Raw genomic sequence first — 19,525 nt, forward strand, 5'->3', positions numbered from 1 at the left:
GAGGGGGGCGGCTTTGAAAGCTCCTTTTTGTGAAGAGTAGACCAGGTCCAGGAAGCTGTCATTACGTGTTGGAAAATTAACATGTTGGTGAAGCCTCGGAAAAACAGACTTCAGGTTAGCGTGATTAAAATCCCCAGCGAAGATGGTGAAACCGTCAGGGTGCGCCGTCTGTTGTTCACTGACAGACTGGTACAGTTCACTAAGAGCCGCGATCCTGTCGCCTTCGATGTTGGAAGGCGGGATGTACACCGCGACTAGCACAATCGCAGTAAATTCCCTCGGCAGGTAAAAAGGACGGCACTTAATGATCACAAACTCCGCCAGTGGCGAGCAGTGCTTGCATACCACTACAGAGTCCCGGCACCATTCGTCACGGATGTAGACGCATATTCCACCTCCTCGCGATATACATATATATATATATATATAAAATATGTAATATGTCTTGTCACCGTGGGATAGTAGGAAACGCAATTTCGATCTCTATGTGTCTTGACGTGAAGAAATTGAGAATAAAGCTGACTGACTGACAGTAGGACATTTCAAACTCGCACGAAACTCCTCGATCAATGCATGCAATGCTAAATGTTTTGCAGGCTATCATAATTACCAACATCCTAAATTGGCTTTAAGATCTTTATGAATGTATGGCTGATAATTTGTAGATGGTGTAAAAGACTGTGACTGGACATGGAATTATATCATAGGCCTTATGACTATACACCTCCCATCCTTAATTTGGGTGTGTATGCGCAAAAATGTAGCGTACACACTTTCACCCTCACTTTCAGATGTATCAAGAGTAATGTGGGAATGTGCAGTGCTCCATGGCATTTGCTTGGCTAGCGTAGCCATTATTTTCTGGCTTTACAGCCATTGGAAAGTTGTAGAGATGATAGCCATAGTATTCTTTTGTTCAGACAAGATGATGCTCGATCGTGGCAGGTGTAGTGGCAGGTGAAGCAGAGTAGATGCCCGGAATGAACGCTCAGTTTCGATATCCCTGAAAACTTTTTTTCGGTCGACGGGTGGGGGGAAGGGAAAATTTAAGGATTGCGGTGTTCCCCGACTTGGGGATTGAACTTGCATCGCCATCATGTCTCCAGTTTGTAGCGCAGTACACTGACCACTGAGATAAAAAGCCAGGCCATGGGTGCAGCTCAGCATGCTATGAGAAAGTGCTGACTTTAAAGGACAACATGCCAAAGGTAAGTTTTTCAGGCCTTGCCTTAGTTTGCCTCCGTCTGCGTCTTCACATATTTTTATTATCTGATCAAGCGTAATTTGCATATTCATATGGCATTGTGGAGAGAGAGGAGTCTGGTACTATATATTTCCACATTGATTGAGAAGTACAAGAGACGTGCATGCATGGGCAGACACATGCATCTGGAGTTTCCAAGTCCATTAAGCTGGATGACCCAGGAAGGACTTAACCTCACACCTAGGCTCGGCCCCCACTGGCTGTCACACATTCAAGTTCATACTTGGCAGCCTTTCCCCGGTTGAGTGCAAAACGAGGAAGTGCTGACCACTATAACAGGCAAGAGTGAAGACGACCACGGGTGCAAAGGGCAGAGGGAAGATAGTCCAGGCCCGAGGAACAACACGAGGGTCCGCTGTCCCCAGGCTGAAAGCCAGAACAAGGCTTCCAGAGAGGGATCGGACCGCACCCCGCTGTCAACCAACCATGGAATTGATGTTTCGACATCTTAATGAACATTTAACAATGAGTTTGCCCCAGGTGGTGGGCTGACCAATCGCTGGGAAAATGCTTGATTAGATATGCAGTAGAGTCTGGATTTAAATAAAAATACTGCAGACAATAAGGGTAATTTAATCATGCAAACAATGTCGTTAGCTTGGTCGATTCACCTGAGTCGCGACACAGCTCTGAATCTTTCTGAGAGTCATTACTACACGAAAGCCTGCGTCTTTCCATGACTTATCTTCCCAGTTAAGGGAATATATAGTTATAGTAGTATAGGTTGGGAATGTTTATTTGTAAAGTCAATGACTGAACCACTGAGTCAGCGTAGATTTGGAGATAGTGGGATCCTGCAGCTCAAGACAGAGTGGAGCTTCTTTGTAACTAATGAACAGAAGTGCTGTAAAGGCACAGGGTGGCAGCTACAACACCTACAAAATGTTTTGCCACTCTGGTAGCAATTCATTTTCAAAATCTATTATCAATGTTCCTTATATTTCTATATAATGTGTATTATAAATGTTCCTTATATTTTCATATTGTGTAGAAAGTGTTTTTAGAATTGAATTGCTCTGCAATCCACCTCTTTTTTCAAAACAAAATGGTTAAGCCCCCTGTACTGCTTATTGGAAAGTAAATTGAGTAGACAATAAAACCCCGGATCTCAACGCTAATTCATTCCAGAAGGAGCGTTGAGAAGCGACACCGTCACGTTCCGAAGCCACAGTACATAAAACCGCAATAAACAACACAGATACAGGAAAGCAAAAGCTTGGAGCACACCTTTACGCAGTCTGTCTGCGGCACTTGACACATCAGACATTTAAAAGACAAATAATGAGCTCAAATAAATAAATTAAACATGACAAAATAACACTAAACACAAAACATACTTAGCCATTGTTGGAATTTCTCAATGCTGATTACGCTAGTCGCACTCTGCGGCATAAACTGACAACAATTTGTCTATGCCCAAGTTACTCAATGCGTGTTTGTTTTTCTTCTGATTAGGGAAGGTATTCACACCAACACAATAAAAACATACTCACAAGATGGTTGAATCTGATCCGATCTGTTATTATTGATCCGCTGGGTTCAGGAAAATGTACAACGTTGGAACACTTTTTCTACCCTGCCGAAGCTCTCGCCCGCTTACGGGCTGAGTCAAAAAGCCGGTGCTCTACTCCTGGAGTCAGACACACTGATATAGTAGCCTGTCAATGTTACAATGGAGTTGTTCTCCCCTCCCGTCAGATTTCCCACAACATGTAACATACACTCATTCTTGGGCTATATTTAATCTCCAAAACATTATGACTGTGAACAGACTATTTACTGATATTATTAATTGTTCAAAATACTTACAGGTCTCATATAGTTGGCATCTCAGAGTGCTTTATTAGGTCTGAGCTCATTGTCTGTCATGCTGACCTGCAGGCTCCGAATGTTTTCTTATACAGGTAAATACATCAATACATTTTAATATTAATGAATGCACTTCACACCAAAGGATATTAAAAGATAGTTTTTTGCGAACAGGAATTTTGCATCTACTACCTCACCAAGAGCCAAAGGGTTACCTGTACCTAACCCTAACCCATAAATAATGCCCCAAAACCAAATCAATGTGAACGAAAGGATGGCTATTGTTTACAAATACAGTGTGACATCGGTAAGTGCACACAGTCACCCGTGCCTATCGTGTTATTGCACATGTGCGGAAGTTGAGCTGGTGTGTTACATTTCGTGCAAATGTTCATTACTGAAAAAGCATTAAAGCTCCGTCGTCCAGCCTCTTAAATATAACATACAGTAGCTCTCTTTTTACATGGTTGTTATCTTGTGAACTCAAGTCTAGTAGGACTGATCTTGTGGCCTCGCCAGTGCAGCTTTCTGGCTATTGTTTACAAATACGTACAGTAGCTCTCGGTTGTTATGATATGAAATCAACTCTCAGCATGAACCCCCGTGATCTTGTGGTCTCACGGGGGCAGCTTTCTGGAAGCACGGCATGCACAAATGCAGTCAGGCGTCACAATGGTTAAAACCCGCTGAACAACAACGTCAACTCCAAGATGGCGGCGCCCCAGTTGGCCGCGGCCGCGACGGCTCTCGACAACCGACGAGTATTTTCACAAAATATGTCGCCTAGGACACTACAAACAACACAAAGTTTAGTTTATCCATCCAGTAGATTAGTATATGATCGCCAGCGCCTGCTGGAGGTACGGTCATCAAGTGTTTTCGGACTCGTAGCCACAACTACCCTAGTCTGTTTACGTAGCCTCGGAGTGCTTAGGGCGCTAGCCCCAGAAGCTCACGATGCAGCGGGCTCGCCGGGCAGCACACGCCGGAGGAGGAGTAAGCGTAGGCGGTGTGACCGGCGGCGAAAGCGCGGCTGTCGAGGTGGGCTAACGGCTAAGCTTAAAGCTAACCCCTACAAACCGCCGCTTCCATCCATCTTCCTCTCCAACGTCCGCTCACTGGATAATAAAATGGACCATCTACAACTAGAACTCTCTTCAAAGAGGGAGGTTAGAAACTGCTGCGCTCTCATCCTGACGGAGACATGGCTGAACTCATCAATACCGGACAACGCCGTTAGCCTGGAGGGGCTCGCTACATTCCGCGCCGACAGAAACAGCGAGCTAAGCGGTAAATCCCGAGGAGGTGGGCTGTGTGTCTACATCAACAAAAACTGGTGCAAAAATGCTAGATCTGTCGCCAGCTTCTGCTCTTCGGACATCGAGCTTTTGACTGTTAACTGCAGACCCTTCTACCTGCCCAGAGAGTTTACTGTTGTTAGCATCACGGCTGTGTATGTGCCTCCTAGCGCTAATACTAAAGAGGCCATGAGTGTTCTCTATCGGACAATCAGTGAGCTGCAATCCACGCACACAGAGGGTGTTTTCATCATTGCTGGGGACTTCAACCAGGCTAACATGAAGACTATTCTCCCTCATTTTTACCAACACGTGGATTTTCCAACTCGGGGAGAGAACACTCTGGACTTGGTTTACACCAATATAAAGGATGCATTCAGAGCAGCCCCCCGCCCCCACCTCGGCTCTTCAGACCACCTATCTGTTATGCTAATCCCTGCATACAGGCCCCTGCTGATCAGAGCAAAACCCACAGTGAAGCAGGTGAGGGTGTGGTCTGAGGGGGCCATGGAGGCACTCCAGGACTGCTTTGAGTGCTCTGACTGGGACATGTTCAAATCAGCAGCAACATATGACAATCAGATCGACATTGATGAGTATGCCATGACTGTGTCAGCCTACATAAACAAATGCACCGAGGACGTCAGCACCACTAAGAACATCATCACCCGAGCCAACCAACGACCCTGGATGACTGAGGAGGTACGTCATACGCTACGAGCACGGAACTCAGCCTTCAAGTCTGGCGACAAGGAGGCACTGAGGACAGCGAGAGCCAACTTGAACCGTGCCATCAGGCTAGCGAAGCGAAGCCACAGTCGAAAAATTCAGGATTTTTTCCACGACGCCAATAACACCAGGAGTATGTGGCAAGGCATACGGGCGATCACGGACTACAACTTACCCTCCCCCCCGGTGGGTGAGGTCAATGCTGACTTCCTAAATAGTCTAAATAACTTCTTTGGGCGTTTTGAGGCACTAAACGGCACTCCTGCAGTTAAAACTGTTCCCCACCAGGAAGAGGAGGCCCTCTGCCTTGACTCAGCCGACGTGTGGAAGACTCCGAGAAGAGTCAACCCACGTAAGGCCCCAGGCCCCGACAACATACCTGGGCGGGTGTTCAAGGAATGTGCAGGCCAGCTGGCTGGTGTCATCACAGACATTTTTAACATCTCGCTGGACCAAGCCAAAGTGCCAGTATGCTTCAAGGCTGCCTCCATCATTCCGGTGCCGAAGAAACCTCAAATCACCTCATTGAATGACTACAGACCTGTGGCACTGACTCCCATCATGATAAAGTGCTTCGAAAGGCTGCTCAAAGAACACATCGTCTCCAGACTCCCCCCAACATTCGATCCGTTCCAGTTCGCCTACCGGCAGAACCGCTCTACTGAGGATGCCATCTCCTCCGTTCTTCACCTGAGCCTGGCTCACCTGGAGGAGAGGAACACCCACGTGCGGTTGCTGTTCCTGGACTTCAGCTCAGCGTTTAACACCATCATTCCACAACATCTGGTGGAAAAACTGGAACACCTGGGCTTCAGCACCCCCCTTCGAAACTGGCTGCTAGACTTCCTCACCAACAGACCTCAGTCAGTCCGGGTCGGACAGAACACCTCAGATGTCATCACCCTCAGCACAGGCTCCCCTCAGGGCTGCGTCCTGAGCCCCCTGCTGTTCACCCTGATGACACACGACTGCGCCCCCAGGTTCACCACCAATCACATCGTGAAGTTTGCAGACGACACAACGGTGGTGGGCCTCATCAGGGACAACAACGACCTGGACTACAGAGAGGAGGTGGAGCAGTTGGTGGGCTGGTGCAGAGAAAATAGCCTGATCCTGAATGTGGAGAAGACGAAGGAGATCATCGTCGACTTCAGGAAGAACCAGCCTCACCATGCTCCACTGATCATCAACAGCTCAGCTGTGGAGGTGGTCAGCAGCACTAAATTCCTGGGAGTCCACATCACAGACGACCTCACCTGGACTGTGAACACCACAACACTGGTCAAGAGGGCACAGAAGCGCTTGTACTTCCTGCGGAGGATGAGGAGAGCCCACCTGCCCCCACCCATCATGAGGACGTTCTACCGAAGCACCATAGAGAGCATTCTGACAAGCTGTCTCTCGGTGTGGTGTGGAGGTTGCAGCGCCTCCGATTGGAAGAACCTGAGGAGAGTGGTGAGGACAGCAGAGAGGGTCATCGGGGCTCCTCTTCCCTCCATTCAGGACTTGTCATCCCAGCGCTGCGTGTCCCGAGCCCGTAATATTATCAGTGACCCATCACACCCCCACCATCCCTGCTGCCCTCTGGGAAGAGGTTTCGCAGCATCCGCTGCAGGTCCACCAGGTTCTGCAATAGTTTTTTCCCTGCTGTCGTCAGACTGTTGAACGTTCAAACGTAGCATTCCTCTGCACACTTGTAAATACTGCTTTTATCTCCTGCACTGTTTACATACTTTATCACTGCTGCACTTTGTACTTTATACTTATCTTATTTCATATTTTTATATAGAATGTCACTTTTTAACCAGCCGCAATACCACTACATTGTTGAAAGCCGTATGCAACAAAATTTCGTTTTGTGTACACCCAGTGTTGACAAAATGACAATAAAGTTTGTCTAAGTCTAAGTCAACTAACATCAGTTTTCGAAGCTTTTTCTGAGAACCAAGACAAAGTTTTCCGGATATTTTGCGTTGAAAACCAAATATGTCAAGTACCGAGTCAGTTGACTTCTAAGGTTCCACTGTAGTTTATACAGTGCTTGTATCGCAACTTTGAGCTCACAATCAAAGCAAAAAGTCCAAAGAATGATGGTTGGTATCTCAAAAACATGTCAAGGCACCACTAGTATGATTGCAGAATCGAAAGGGGTTAGATTTTTTTTTTTTTGGACAGGGGATTACCACAGGTGTTATGAAAGGAACACTATCCCACAAACATATTGACAACCGATTGTCATATATAACGTGTTGTAGTATTGTTTAGACCATAACTGCCAGCACAAAAGCCGATATAGATGACAATGTGACCATCAAATCGGTGTTAATTGCCAAGTTCTCCTATTTACAGGTTGATCTTTGATTCTGATTGTTGATAGTAAATGTGTCTTTGCATGTGTGAATGACAATCCACAATTTTCTCTTTCGACTTGTTTCTAGGCAACGGTGAGAATGTTCTTGGTAGAGTATATCTTCCTCTCTTTGAAGTGGTTATCACACTGATCTCAATTATCTGTTGCTATGGTGATTAAATTTAGTGTCAGCTACAGTAATACAGTTTACTATAGATGTCATAATGCCTCTCATAAGACCAATTAGAAGAATGCTTTTCTTTTTAGTATTGTCTTCAGTGTACTGGTCTTCTGGAACATGTCATGTGAACATAGTTTAAAATACAATGCAGCCATGTTCCTGTTTTTCCTATTGTACATCAATTTTGGGGCAAGTTGCTCTTCTCTTGAGCTTCTGCTGTTCATTATGTAAGAGAAATAATGATGGTTGGACAGGAAACAAAAATAATCATTTAAAATTTGTCGCGGTCAGTCACCAGTAAATCAAATGGTACCTGAGCGACGATATTAAAGTTATAAAAAAGCCCAGCTACAATTACCGTAATTTTCGGACTATAAGTCGCTCCGGAGTATAAGTCGCACCAGCCATAAAATGCCCAAAAATGTGAAAAAAAACATATATAAGTCGCTCCGGAGTACAAGTCGCATTTTGGGGGGCAATTTATTCGACAAAATCCAACACCAAGAACAGACATGAACGCGCAACAACAGGCTAAACGATACGGTATGCTAACGTGACAAACACAAACGAGGAGCTGAGAACGGGCCTGACGTAACATTCAGTTATTTAAAAAAAACTATTACATAAATAACACGTTTATAAAACCATCTGTGTCACTCCAATTCATTAAATCCATCGATCGTCCTTTGTCAACAATGCCGTGTGCCGCGCCGCAGTTCAAATTATTCCACAGGCCCATACAACGATATATAAACTATATTTTAAATAACTATCACATAAACAACAATATTATCAAACCATTTGTGTCACTCCAAATCATTAAATCCATACATCAAATTTCTCGTCCTTTATGTCATCCTGGTGACAGAGGACATGTCCAGAGGATATGGCGCTTTAAAGTGTTAATTACTTTATTTGATTTTTTCTCTCTATTTTTCATGTTTTGAATATGTTCAAGATAAAGATATCAAAGCATGTGAAGTGATCAACTATACTAAAAATAACATGTGAAGTGGTCAACTATACTTGTAAGTGATGTGTTAATGATCAAGTAAAAATTTGTGAAAAAAAACATATATAAGTCGCTCCTGAGTATATGTCGCCCCCCCACCCAAACTATGAAAAAAAACGCGACTTATAGTCCGAAAATTACGGTAAGTACCCTATGTATTTAAGTTGATTGAATGTTTATTTAGTCATGTATCCTAACTAGTTACAACAGTTTTGACAAGTATTTTGTAGAGAAGGTTTTGTGCTTTTCCTTACGTGTTAAGCACACATAAAAGGATTGATGAACCCTGCTAAAAAACTCAGATAACTAATTAAAAAAAAAACAGCATAGACTAGCTTGTTTTTGTTTGTTTTGTTTTTGTTTTGTCTTGCTGGTGTTAACAGTGACCACCGGACAATCTGCTCTACCAACTGATCCACAACTACGCCAACCTGCAAGACAAACATGCTGGCAAGTAAAAACTGGCAAATAGCTGGTTTTCAAATCAGACGAGTAAAAACTGTTCAAATATTTTAAAAAGATTATTTTTAAAATTGAAGACAATTTTTCAATTTTAGTAATGAATGAATGAATTCGATGGACAATTTGTCTTTGCGGGCCACATAATATGATGTGGTGGGCCGTATCTGGCCCCCGGGCCTTGAGTTTGACACCTGTGATCTACATCATACGTTGCTCAGAATGTTTTAAAAAGCCATTTATTTATTTATTGGACTTTTTTTGTCCAACTTTTCAATTTCGACAAGCCAACCAAAGTTGTCCTTGTACTCATGTATCTGAAATTGTCGCACACAGGCCAGCTGACTGGCAGCGCTACCACGCACACGGGCCAGCATACGCCGTTGCACAGCGGGCAGCTGCCACAAACACCTTAGAAGAAGAAAGAAGAGAGCTTTATAGCAGCGGGGCTGGCCGGCCAATGCACTGGCAAGTCTTGCGAACACCACCACCGGCCGGGGGACAGCTTACTGGCAGCAATGCGACTGGCAAGTCCGGCGAAGGTTAGGGTTATCGTTTTTGTCATTATTTTTACATACAGTATCTCACAAAAGTGAGGACACCCCTCTCATTTCTGCAATGTTTTGATTATATCTTGTAATTGGGACAACTGAAGATTGACACGGGTCGGATGGAGCAGGGCGACCAAATGCAGCTTGGACCAGGGTTTATTGGAGAACACAAACTAACAGACTCGGTAAACTGACATGACTTAACAAACAAAACCAACAACAGGACTGACCAACAAAGATGTGCAACAAAAAGACATGAAGACATTAAGACAACAACAAGACATAATGATCCGACGGGGCGTGAGGGGCAGACAGGACTTATATACACGACAGGTAGCAAGAGGCAGGTGAGAATAATCAAACTAATCATGGGCACACAGGAGGGGAGGGGCGAGCACACAGACAGAAACCAAGACAGAGACACATAGTAACACGGCTGGGGACGAGACGTGACACACTTTGAGACAAAGTTAAGTAGTCACTGTAGAGCAGGGGTCACCAACTCCGGTCCTCAAGGGCGCCAATCCAGCCTGTTTTAGATGTATCCCCCCTGCAACACACCTGATTCAAATAATCAGGATCGCTATCAGCCTTAATAGAGCTTGCTGATGAGCTGATCATTTGAATCAGGTGTGTTGTTGCAGGGCTGCACCTAAAACAGGCTGGATTGGCGCCCTTGAGGACCGGAGTTGGTGACCCCTGCTGTAGAGCTTGGACAAAGAAGTAAATATATTGTTACTTCAAAGTAACTCAAAATACAACAATGAATGTGTAAAATGCTGGGAACATAAGTGAGTAAACCCCAACTGAAAATGTCAAAATTGGACCCAAATGTCAATATTTTGTGTGGCCACGATTATTTTCCAGCATTGCTGTAACCCTTTTAGGCATGGAGTTCACCAGAGCTTCACAGGTCGCCGCTGGAATCCTCTTCCAGTCTTCCATGATGACATCACGAAGCTGGTGGATGTTGGAGACCTTGCGCTCCTCCACCTTCCGTTTGAGGATGCCCCACAGATGTTCAATAGGGTTTAGGTCTGGGGACATGCTTGGCCAGTCCTTCACCTTCAACCTCAGCTTCTTTAGGAAGGCAGTGGTCGTCTTGGAGGTGTGTTTGGGGTCGTTATCATGTTGGACTACTGCTCCGCGGCCCAGCTTGAGGAGGGAGGGGATCATGCTCCGCTTTAGTTTTCCACGGTACATGTTGGCATTAATTGTTCCCTCAATGAACTGTAGCTCCCCAGTGCCAGCAGCACTCATACAGCCCCAGACCATGACGCTCCCACCACCATGCTTGACACTGTAGGCAAGACACACTTGTCTTTGTACTCTTCACCTGGTTGCCGCCACACACGGCAAACACCATCTGAACCAAATATGTTTATCTTGGTCTCATCAGACCACAGGACATGCTTTGATGTCTGTATAAACCTTTGATGTCTATTGTTATGCAAATGTGTATGCTAATGAGTTTGGTGCCAGTCTAGCCGGCGCCAAGATGGCGCCAGTCGAGACGGCGCCATCTTGGCTGGCGCCATCTTGGATGGGGTATTGTTATGCTAATGTATATGCTAATGTATATGGTGCCAGCCGATGATTGGCTGGCGCCATTTTGGCTTGCTGGCGCCATCTTGGATGGGGACATGTATGGGGCCTGTATTATAGCAGCCGGAAGTTGGTGCACCTAATTTGACATTCAATAGTTAGTGGGGTCCGTTCAATAGTTTGAGTTTGCGGGGTCATAGTCGTCTCCGAGAGTCGAGTCATTAAAGCGCCGTCACAATCATTAGCTATAGCAGAAATAGTTAGTGGGGTCCATTCAATAGTTTGAGTTTGCGTTTTACTATTCCGTGTTGCTTCTGTTGTGTTTTGTAAAAAATAAATATAATGGGTCATTCTAACCTCTCGTCAGCGGAGTCAGATTTCCTAACAAACATTGATGAAATAGATTTGCAACCGTTTTTGTGAAACAGTCACAAACCAAAGAAGTGATACATCTGAGCTAGATTTGTTGAGCATTAATTAAGCATTAATAAATTGAGATTTGCTATCAACCAATGCGTCTAGGGGTCAAGGGGGGAGAAAAGCCGGGCTTGTAGTCGTCTCTAGGAGTCGAGTCGTTAAAGAGCCAGCATTTATTGGCTCCGAGTCGTCTATGTGTAATTTTTATTGAAAAAAGGCATCTGAAGGAGATAGGCAAGGTGTTGGTGCACCTAATTTGACATACAATAGTTTGTGGGGTGGCCGTAGCTGTCTCCGATAGTTGAGTCATTAGAGAGCCAGGAGAGCCAGCATTTATAGGCTCCGAGTCGTCTATGTGTAATTTTTGTGTTTGTCATGTTCTCACGCTGCGCGAGTTTCCCCCAGATGGCGCCGCCTCGGCTGGCACCGTAAACATTAGCATATACATTAGCATAACAATACCCCATCCAAGATGGCGTCAGCAAAGATGGCGCCGTCTCGACTGGCGCCATCTTGGCGCCGGCTAGACTGGCACCAAACTCATTAGCATATACATTTGCATAACAATAGACATCGCGGCATGGAGTGGAGTTTGCATGTTCTCCCTGTGGCCGCGTGGGTTACATCCCAAAAACATGTTTGGTCGGCCGATTTAGCTCTCCAAATTGTCCCTAGGTGTGAGTGTGAGAGCGAATGGTTGTTTGTCTCTGTGTGCCCTGCCATTGGGTGGCCACCCAGTTTAGGGTGTCCCGCCTACCGTCCGATTACTGCTGGAATAGGCTTCAGCACGCCTGCGACCCCCGTGGGGACAAGCAATATAGAAAATGCCATCCTCGTGATGGAAAATACAAAAACGTGACAGGTTTTTGTTTTGGTTTTGTAGACTGGATGGAAAGCCTTTGCAGAGCACGTACACGTGTACCTTGCTCGATTCTGCTGGCCAGAAAGACCATCTCCCCTTGAGCTGCCAGCTGATGAATGGATAAAGCTGGCAAGACAAACAAAAGAGGAGATTACGTTTTGCTGCGAATTGCCCTCCATGTTTTTTTTTTTTTGCCTATAGTATTCTTTCCTCCAGTTGTGCAAATTAAATTGAGCAGGTTTACAAATATGAACTAAAATGTCTTGTAAATTGATTGCAAAAGTAGCTACTTCCTCTTTCCGCAACATTCCTTATCGTCAGTGATGACCTGATGCAGAGAACATGCTCAAAGGAATATCCTTGGGTGAAGAGTTTTCTTCATGTTGCATGGTGGTTGCATTGTGTTGCATCAGTTTTACGCTCAAATATGGCCATAGTAATGTTGGCCAAGATAAAAACGTACATAATGGGGTCACAATATTTTTTAAAAGTATGATGACACAAAGCTCACATGTAAGCAATGTTGAAAAACTACAGTAAATATGGAAGTGCACTGTAGGATTAAAATGGACCATCGCTTTCCTTTTCTACTACAAGCTGTCAACCTATCATGGAAATAATCTTGGGTATCCTAATGGACATTGGGGTAAAGCTGGGGTGCATCCAGGACAGAATATTAAATGGAGCCAACTCGATATTTGGGGCTCATACGGCGTACAATTTAAATACAATGCGCTGCAATATGAATGTCAATCTCAAGATTTCAAAACAGCTTCAGCAATAGCAAACAATAGAAACAGTGGTGTCACTTTCAGTCAACAGCAAGTGGCAAAGTGTTTTCACCTCTGGAGATGAATAAAAACAGATGGATTTTGCCTGTTTAATTCTTATTACACAAACAAAACATTACAATCAGAACACTCAACCAGTTGAAGTGCACAGAACATATTACAGAGAATATTTTGGGGTTGACTTAACCCTTTAACAACTGTCTGGGAGTACAAACCCCAATTCCCGACCACAAGGACAAAGGTCTGATATGTCGGAATTGTTGAGTATCTTGCCGCATTGTGTGACATGTCCTGCATCAGCATTCGGTTGGTTCTTTGGCATTGACCAATTCAGGATTTCACAGTGTACTGTACCCTCTGTTGGGGAGGTTAGAAACGACAATTCTGTATATATAAAAGCGAGCATCAATTGGATAAAAAAAGCCACTATTGATAATATAGTTGCAAGCAATAAACATCACACTTACCCACTACCCACAATCCAAGGACGGGTTCTTTCTTCTTTTTATTTTCCCAATTCTGAGCAGAGACAAATGAACATGACTATAACGCCTCGTCGACATGTCTTTGAAGGCTGCTTGTTCCACCTCCCCACCTGTGTCTTGGACTAAATCTGGACAGATGCACGTGGGGATTGGTAGGGACTCTGGTTGGTGACGGACTTCTAGTGTGACATCTTGCCCTGTCACAACACATGATATCTTGTATACAATATCTTGTATTCTGACGTAAACAACAAAAAAAGTAATGTACCGTAATTTTCGGACTATAAGTCGCACCGGAGTATAAGTCGCACCAGCCATAAAATGCCCAAAAATGTGAAAAAAAACATATATAAGTCGCTCCGGAGTATAAGTCGCATTTTGGGGGGCAATTTATTCGACAAAATCCAACACCAAGAACAGACATGAACGAGCAACAACAGGCTAAACGATACGGTATGCTAACGTGACAAACACAAACGAGGAGCTGAGAACGGGCCTGACGTAACATTCAGTTATTTAAAAAAAACGATTACATAAATAACACGTTTATATATAAAACCATCTGTGTCACTCCAATTCATTAAATCCATCGATCGTCCTTTGTCAACAATGCCGTGTGCCGCGCCGCAGTTCAAATTATTCCACAGGCCCATACAACGATATATAAACTATATTTTAAATAACTATCACATAAACAACAATATTATCAAACCATTTGTGTCACTCCAAATCATTAAATCCATCGATCAAATTCTCGTCTTTTATCGATCGTCCTTTGTCAACAATGCCGTGTGCTGCGCCGCAGTTCAAATTATTCCACAGGCCCATACAACGATATATAAATTATATTTTAAATAACTATCACATAAACAACAATATTATCAAACCATTTGTGTCACTCCAAATCATTAAATCCATCGATCAAATTTCTCGTCCTTTATGTCATCCTGGTGACAGAGGACATGTCCAGAGGATATGGCGCTTTAAAGTGTTAATTACTTTATTTGATTTTTTCTCTCTATTTTTCATGTTTTGAATATGTTCAAGATAAAGATATCAAAGCATGTGAAGTGATCAACTATACTAAAAATAACATGTGAAGTGGTCAACTATACTTGTAAGTAAGTGATGTGTTAATGATCAAGTAAAAATTAGTGAAAAAAAACATATATAAGTCGCTCCTGAGTATAAGTCGCCCCCCCACCCAAACTATGAAAAAAAACGCGACTTATAGTCCGAAAATTACGGTAGTCTCAGGACATTAGTGTTACTGTGATTGCGGTCTGCTGCAACGAGTGACTGATTTTACATCTTAAAATAGTTTTGCAACTGTTCCAATTAATAGCACAGCACACCCCTCCCCGCTTCACATTATAATTTACCTTTATTCGCAAAAAAAGTTTTCTTCTTCTATACCCTGTGGAATGAAGATTTTTCATCCGTCTCCTATCATACACTGATCCACTTCCATATACTGTACTTTTAATTTGTTTTAATGTCATTAAGAGAGAGTTCTCAGACAGTTGTTATATTTAGAAAACCTCAACATATTTGTACTATCTTAATTTCACGTTATAGTTATATAGTTATAGTATAGTTTAAGTTGAAGATAGAAGTTGCTGCCTTAAACATGTGTATTTGAATATCTGGAGATTGGTTATTGTGAAAAACTGCTTGTGGCACAAATTCTCCCTTTGGATGCAATTTAATCATAGCAGAAGATGGAGTCACAATGAGCTGATGAAATGAAAAGTGTTATCCTGTGCGCCATTCTTCTAAGGCCTAGGTGATGCAATTGTAATTAGGTTAAGAACTTTCTGAGGGCAAACAAGATAACATTCCAGTACTTCCTGGGCTTTTGAAACTTGGTGGCCAATCAAAATGGACATTGCAGGTGTTGACAACTTGGTCAAACTGCCACAAAACAGCTGCATTGACTGGGAAATCAACTAAAAGTTTACACATGCAAAAAAGACATGCTATCCACAATGATCAGTGCTTCATGATACCCATACTTTTTGCTTGGCATTTTTCAAATTAAATATTTAGCGTGATTTTATACTCCAGCCTTGCCTACTGCCCTACCTTGTTTGGCTGCACAGCACCATGAAAAACACCCACGTATACACACATAGCAGAATGGTTCCAGAACACTAAGACCCAGCAGGAAGCATGCGGCATTGGCCTGTCACTCTGCTGGTCATCCCCGTCAGCCTGCCAACTGAGCCTTTTTCCCATTTCCGCTGTCTTTTTCACCACTGTCTTCCTGTCTCCCCAGTGTCTTGTCTAATAAGTTCTCTGTTTGCTCGTGCACGTTACCGTCTCCTGCGCACAGCTGTATAGACTCTGATTGTTCCGACTTTGAAGGTTAGGGACCCGAACTCTCTAACCTCCTCTCAGACTTTGACTTGAGGATGGTGATTTCTGTTTGTTTACCAGTGTGGTCTCTCAAGCCCTCATCTGTTTGTGTCACGTTTATAATTCTGGCCCATGCATGTACATTCTTTTTATGACGAGTTACCCTCTGACCTTAACCAGGGTCACAATTTACATGAGGCCACTACATGGTGGCCATCGAAGACGCCTCAGTAAAGGTTACTGTCATTGTGTTGACCCAGTCCTGTCATCTTCTCTCACACGTGTATCGTCACCTCATTCTGTATCTTTGTTGTTTCTTCATCTCATTTTGTGCCCATCATTTCATCTCCCACGATGCAAGTCTGTCCACCCTTATTTCCAAAGCTCTCCTTGTATCCTGCTTGTACACTGTGCCACTCTTTTTTTGGTGTCCCTCCCTCTATATGGCTGAGCTGGCAAGAGGCCACCATTCCGGTTGGGCTTCACCGAAAATGCTTGGGGCACCAAATCTTGTTTGGAAAGTCCTGCAGCCTCCTTGCAACACTGCTGCAAGTGCAGTGCACATCCTACGGACGGCTTCCGACCCTTCTCTGGTGGTGTACTCCCTGTATTCATCTCTCGATCTTCCCCCAGCGGCAAAAGTCCTCCAGCTGCCTTCTGACCATACACCGGCACCATAAATTCTGTGACCGGCATACGGTACAACCCTTCTCTAGTGCCGCAATTTTTTTTTCCTGTTTGCTCATCTGTCAGAGGGGAGGAGCTTTATGCCTTTTTATTAGGGGTGTAGCGGTATATCTACTAAATCAATGTTTTCATGTGTCTGTCCTGCGATACAGCTACATCGATGAGTGTTGGACTTGTTTACATCAATGCTGGCCACATAATGAAACATAACAGGAACACAACAAATTTCTGATGCATCTAGACATTTGTGCCAATGTAGTTTCTGCGAACAAATTGAATGACAGTAGTGCGATGTTACTTGCTATTTTTCCATTTAAAGACACGAAGAACACACATTTTTTTATTTGATTTTTAGTTTTATGAACAAGGGTTTGGAAAAGAAATGCTTCCATTCAACAATCAATAGCTGCCTGTCAAAGCATAACAACTGTGGACACTTGCATTCGGCAGTTTATTAAAACCCTTCACACATCTTCAGACATCTAAACAATTCATCAAAATTTCTCATTCAGTGTACCAAACACCATTGACTGGAATGTGAGCACATTTCAGGCGGATTTTACAATGTATTTGACTCATTAAAACACAGGGGAAATTGATTTTTTTTGCATTGTCACAGCGGTTTTTGCTGCCACAAAACATGTAGACATCTAAACATTCTTTAGGGCTTCACTAATACTCACAAAGTTACAAATAAACTACCGCAAATGTGTCACGGCTCCGCTCTGCTCTTGCCGTGCTGGCCGGCTTATGCACTCCTGCAGACCAGCACAAGGGCATCCTCACAAGACTTTTATAATTTTATTTTTAAACACTTTTGTTAGGGTTGATAGATTATTTTGATTGTATGATTATGTTGGAATGTAGACTATAATGATTAACCAAGCTTTGTCCTGCTCTCACAACGCAGTAAAATAAAGTGGTTGCATCCTCTCCTTGATTGACCAGCTGCAGAGGAAGCAATCAAATTTGTTCTGTTTCCCTCAACGTCGTAAAACACCCCCTGGTCTGATTTGACCAGAGGCTGGGGGTTCACCAAACCTGTCCACTCTCACCCCCACCCTGTTTTCTCTCAATAAATACTCTGTGTGTGTGTGTGTACTTGTTTTTATAACCATGGGGGGTCCGAAGGCAGGGAGCCCACCAACAAAGTGGGGTCCAAAATCCTGGACCCCACTCGGGAAACCACTCTAAAACAGCTTGAGATGCTTGAACAACATGCCTCATGCATTTTTTTCACTTGCCCCACATGGTAGGAATGTTCAGAAATGTGTGTGTGAGTGTGTGTGCTCAGTAGCGGCCCCCCGACTGTGGCAAGTGGTATTGCAAGTATACACACTACAGGAAGTGTGCATGATTTAACCAATCAGGGCACCTCGTGATCCAAGTTTTGAACCTTGCTAGCTTGTTAGGGTCATTACTGCACGTTTTGAGTTTTAGCATGCATAAAGTACTTCATACATTTGTTTTTTGCGTTGAAACTTTTTGACTTTGTCAGGGACTTCCATTTAAACAAAATATTTTTATTTTTTTACTAAATTATAAAGTGCTCTGGTGAAAAAAGTTACTTTTGTGGTATTCGGGTCATTTTTGTTCCTCCTGATGTGCATGGAAGGACAGCTGCTGCAAACATCATCAAAATGACCCCAGGGGTCACGAGGTTTGCTGTGACAAGCGTAAGTGACATCAAGACGTGCTTTGATCTTTTTTTGCCATTGTCACTAAAAAAAGTCATAATTGCTATGACAAACCTTGAGGGGAAAAACGTCTATGGCAACACGTGGAAAGACATTGATGAGACGTTCCTGGATGCCTACATTGGTGTTCTACTCCTTGCTGGAGTTTACAGATCCAGCAATGAGGCAACTGAGAGTCTCTGGGATAAATCAACGGGCAGAAATATTTTCCGGGCAACAATGTCTCTTGAGACCTTTCACATGATCTCAAGAGTCCTCAGATTTGACAATCGAGACACCAGAGCAAAATCTGACAAGCTTGCTCCCATCAGGGATGTTTGGGAGAGATGGGTGCAACTCCTTCCACTGATGTTCAACCCAGGGCCAGAGGTGACAGTGGATGAACGTTTTCTCCCTTTCCGAGGAAAATGCCCATTCCGGCAATACATGCCCACCAAGCCAGGCAAATATGGCAGCCTGTGATGCTAAAACAAGCTATGCGTGGAACCTACAGATTTACACAGGCAAATCTGCAAGCGGCATCCCTGAAAAAAAACAAGGAAAACATGTAGTCAAAGTCAAAGTCAGCTTTATCGTCAATCCTTCATATGTCAAGACACACAAAGAAACCGAAATTCCGTTTCCTCTATCCCACGGTGACGAGACATACAAGTAGACGACACAAAATAAAAAGATGAATAAATAATAAACCAACAACCCAATAAACCCAATAAATAAGAGGAGCAAAACCGAGCCAGTGCGCATACAGCAGACAGTAAGCATAGCGCAAAGAACAGGACGCTACGCAGGAAGGGGGAGCGAGTTCAGGATCCTAACGGCCTGGAGTACGAAGCTGTTGGAGAGCCTGGTGGTGCGGGAGCGCAGGCTCCTGTACCGCCTCCCAGAGGGCAGAAGATCAAACAAAGAGTGAGCGGGGTGACTCACATCACTCACAATCTTGGTCGCCTTGCGGGTGAGATGGGAGGTGTAAATCAGAGGCGTAGCCAAGCCGGGGCGAGCCGGGGCGGCGCCCCGGGTAGGACTCCCTGCG

General features: G+C 44.0%; 1 long non-coding RNA gene across 1 annotated transcript; it reads left to right on the forward strand.

The window, feature by feature from the left end:
* The first annotated feature begins 9,644 nt into the window (after nt 1-9,644).
* LOC119128527 lies at nt 9,645-17,813 on the forward strand. The gene is made up of 3 exons (XR_005099038.1): nt 9,645-9,656; nt 12,713-12,715; nt 17,632-17,813. It is a non-coding gene; the product is annotated as an uncharacterized LOC119128527 (long non-coding RNA).
* Nucleotides 17,814-19,525: the final 1,712 nt, after the last annotated feature.

Source organism: Syngnathus acus, chromosome 10 (genome assembly GCF_901709675.1).
Source record: "Syngnathus acus chromosome 10, fSynAcu1.2, whole genome shotgun sequence".
Classification (NCBI taxonomy): domain Eukaryota; kingdom Metazoa; phylum Chordata; class Actinopteri; order Syngnathiformes; family Syngnathidae; genus Syngnathus; species Syngnathus acus.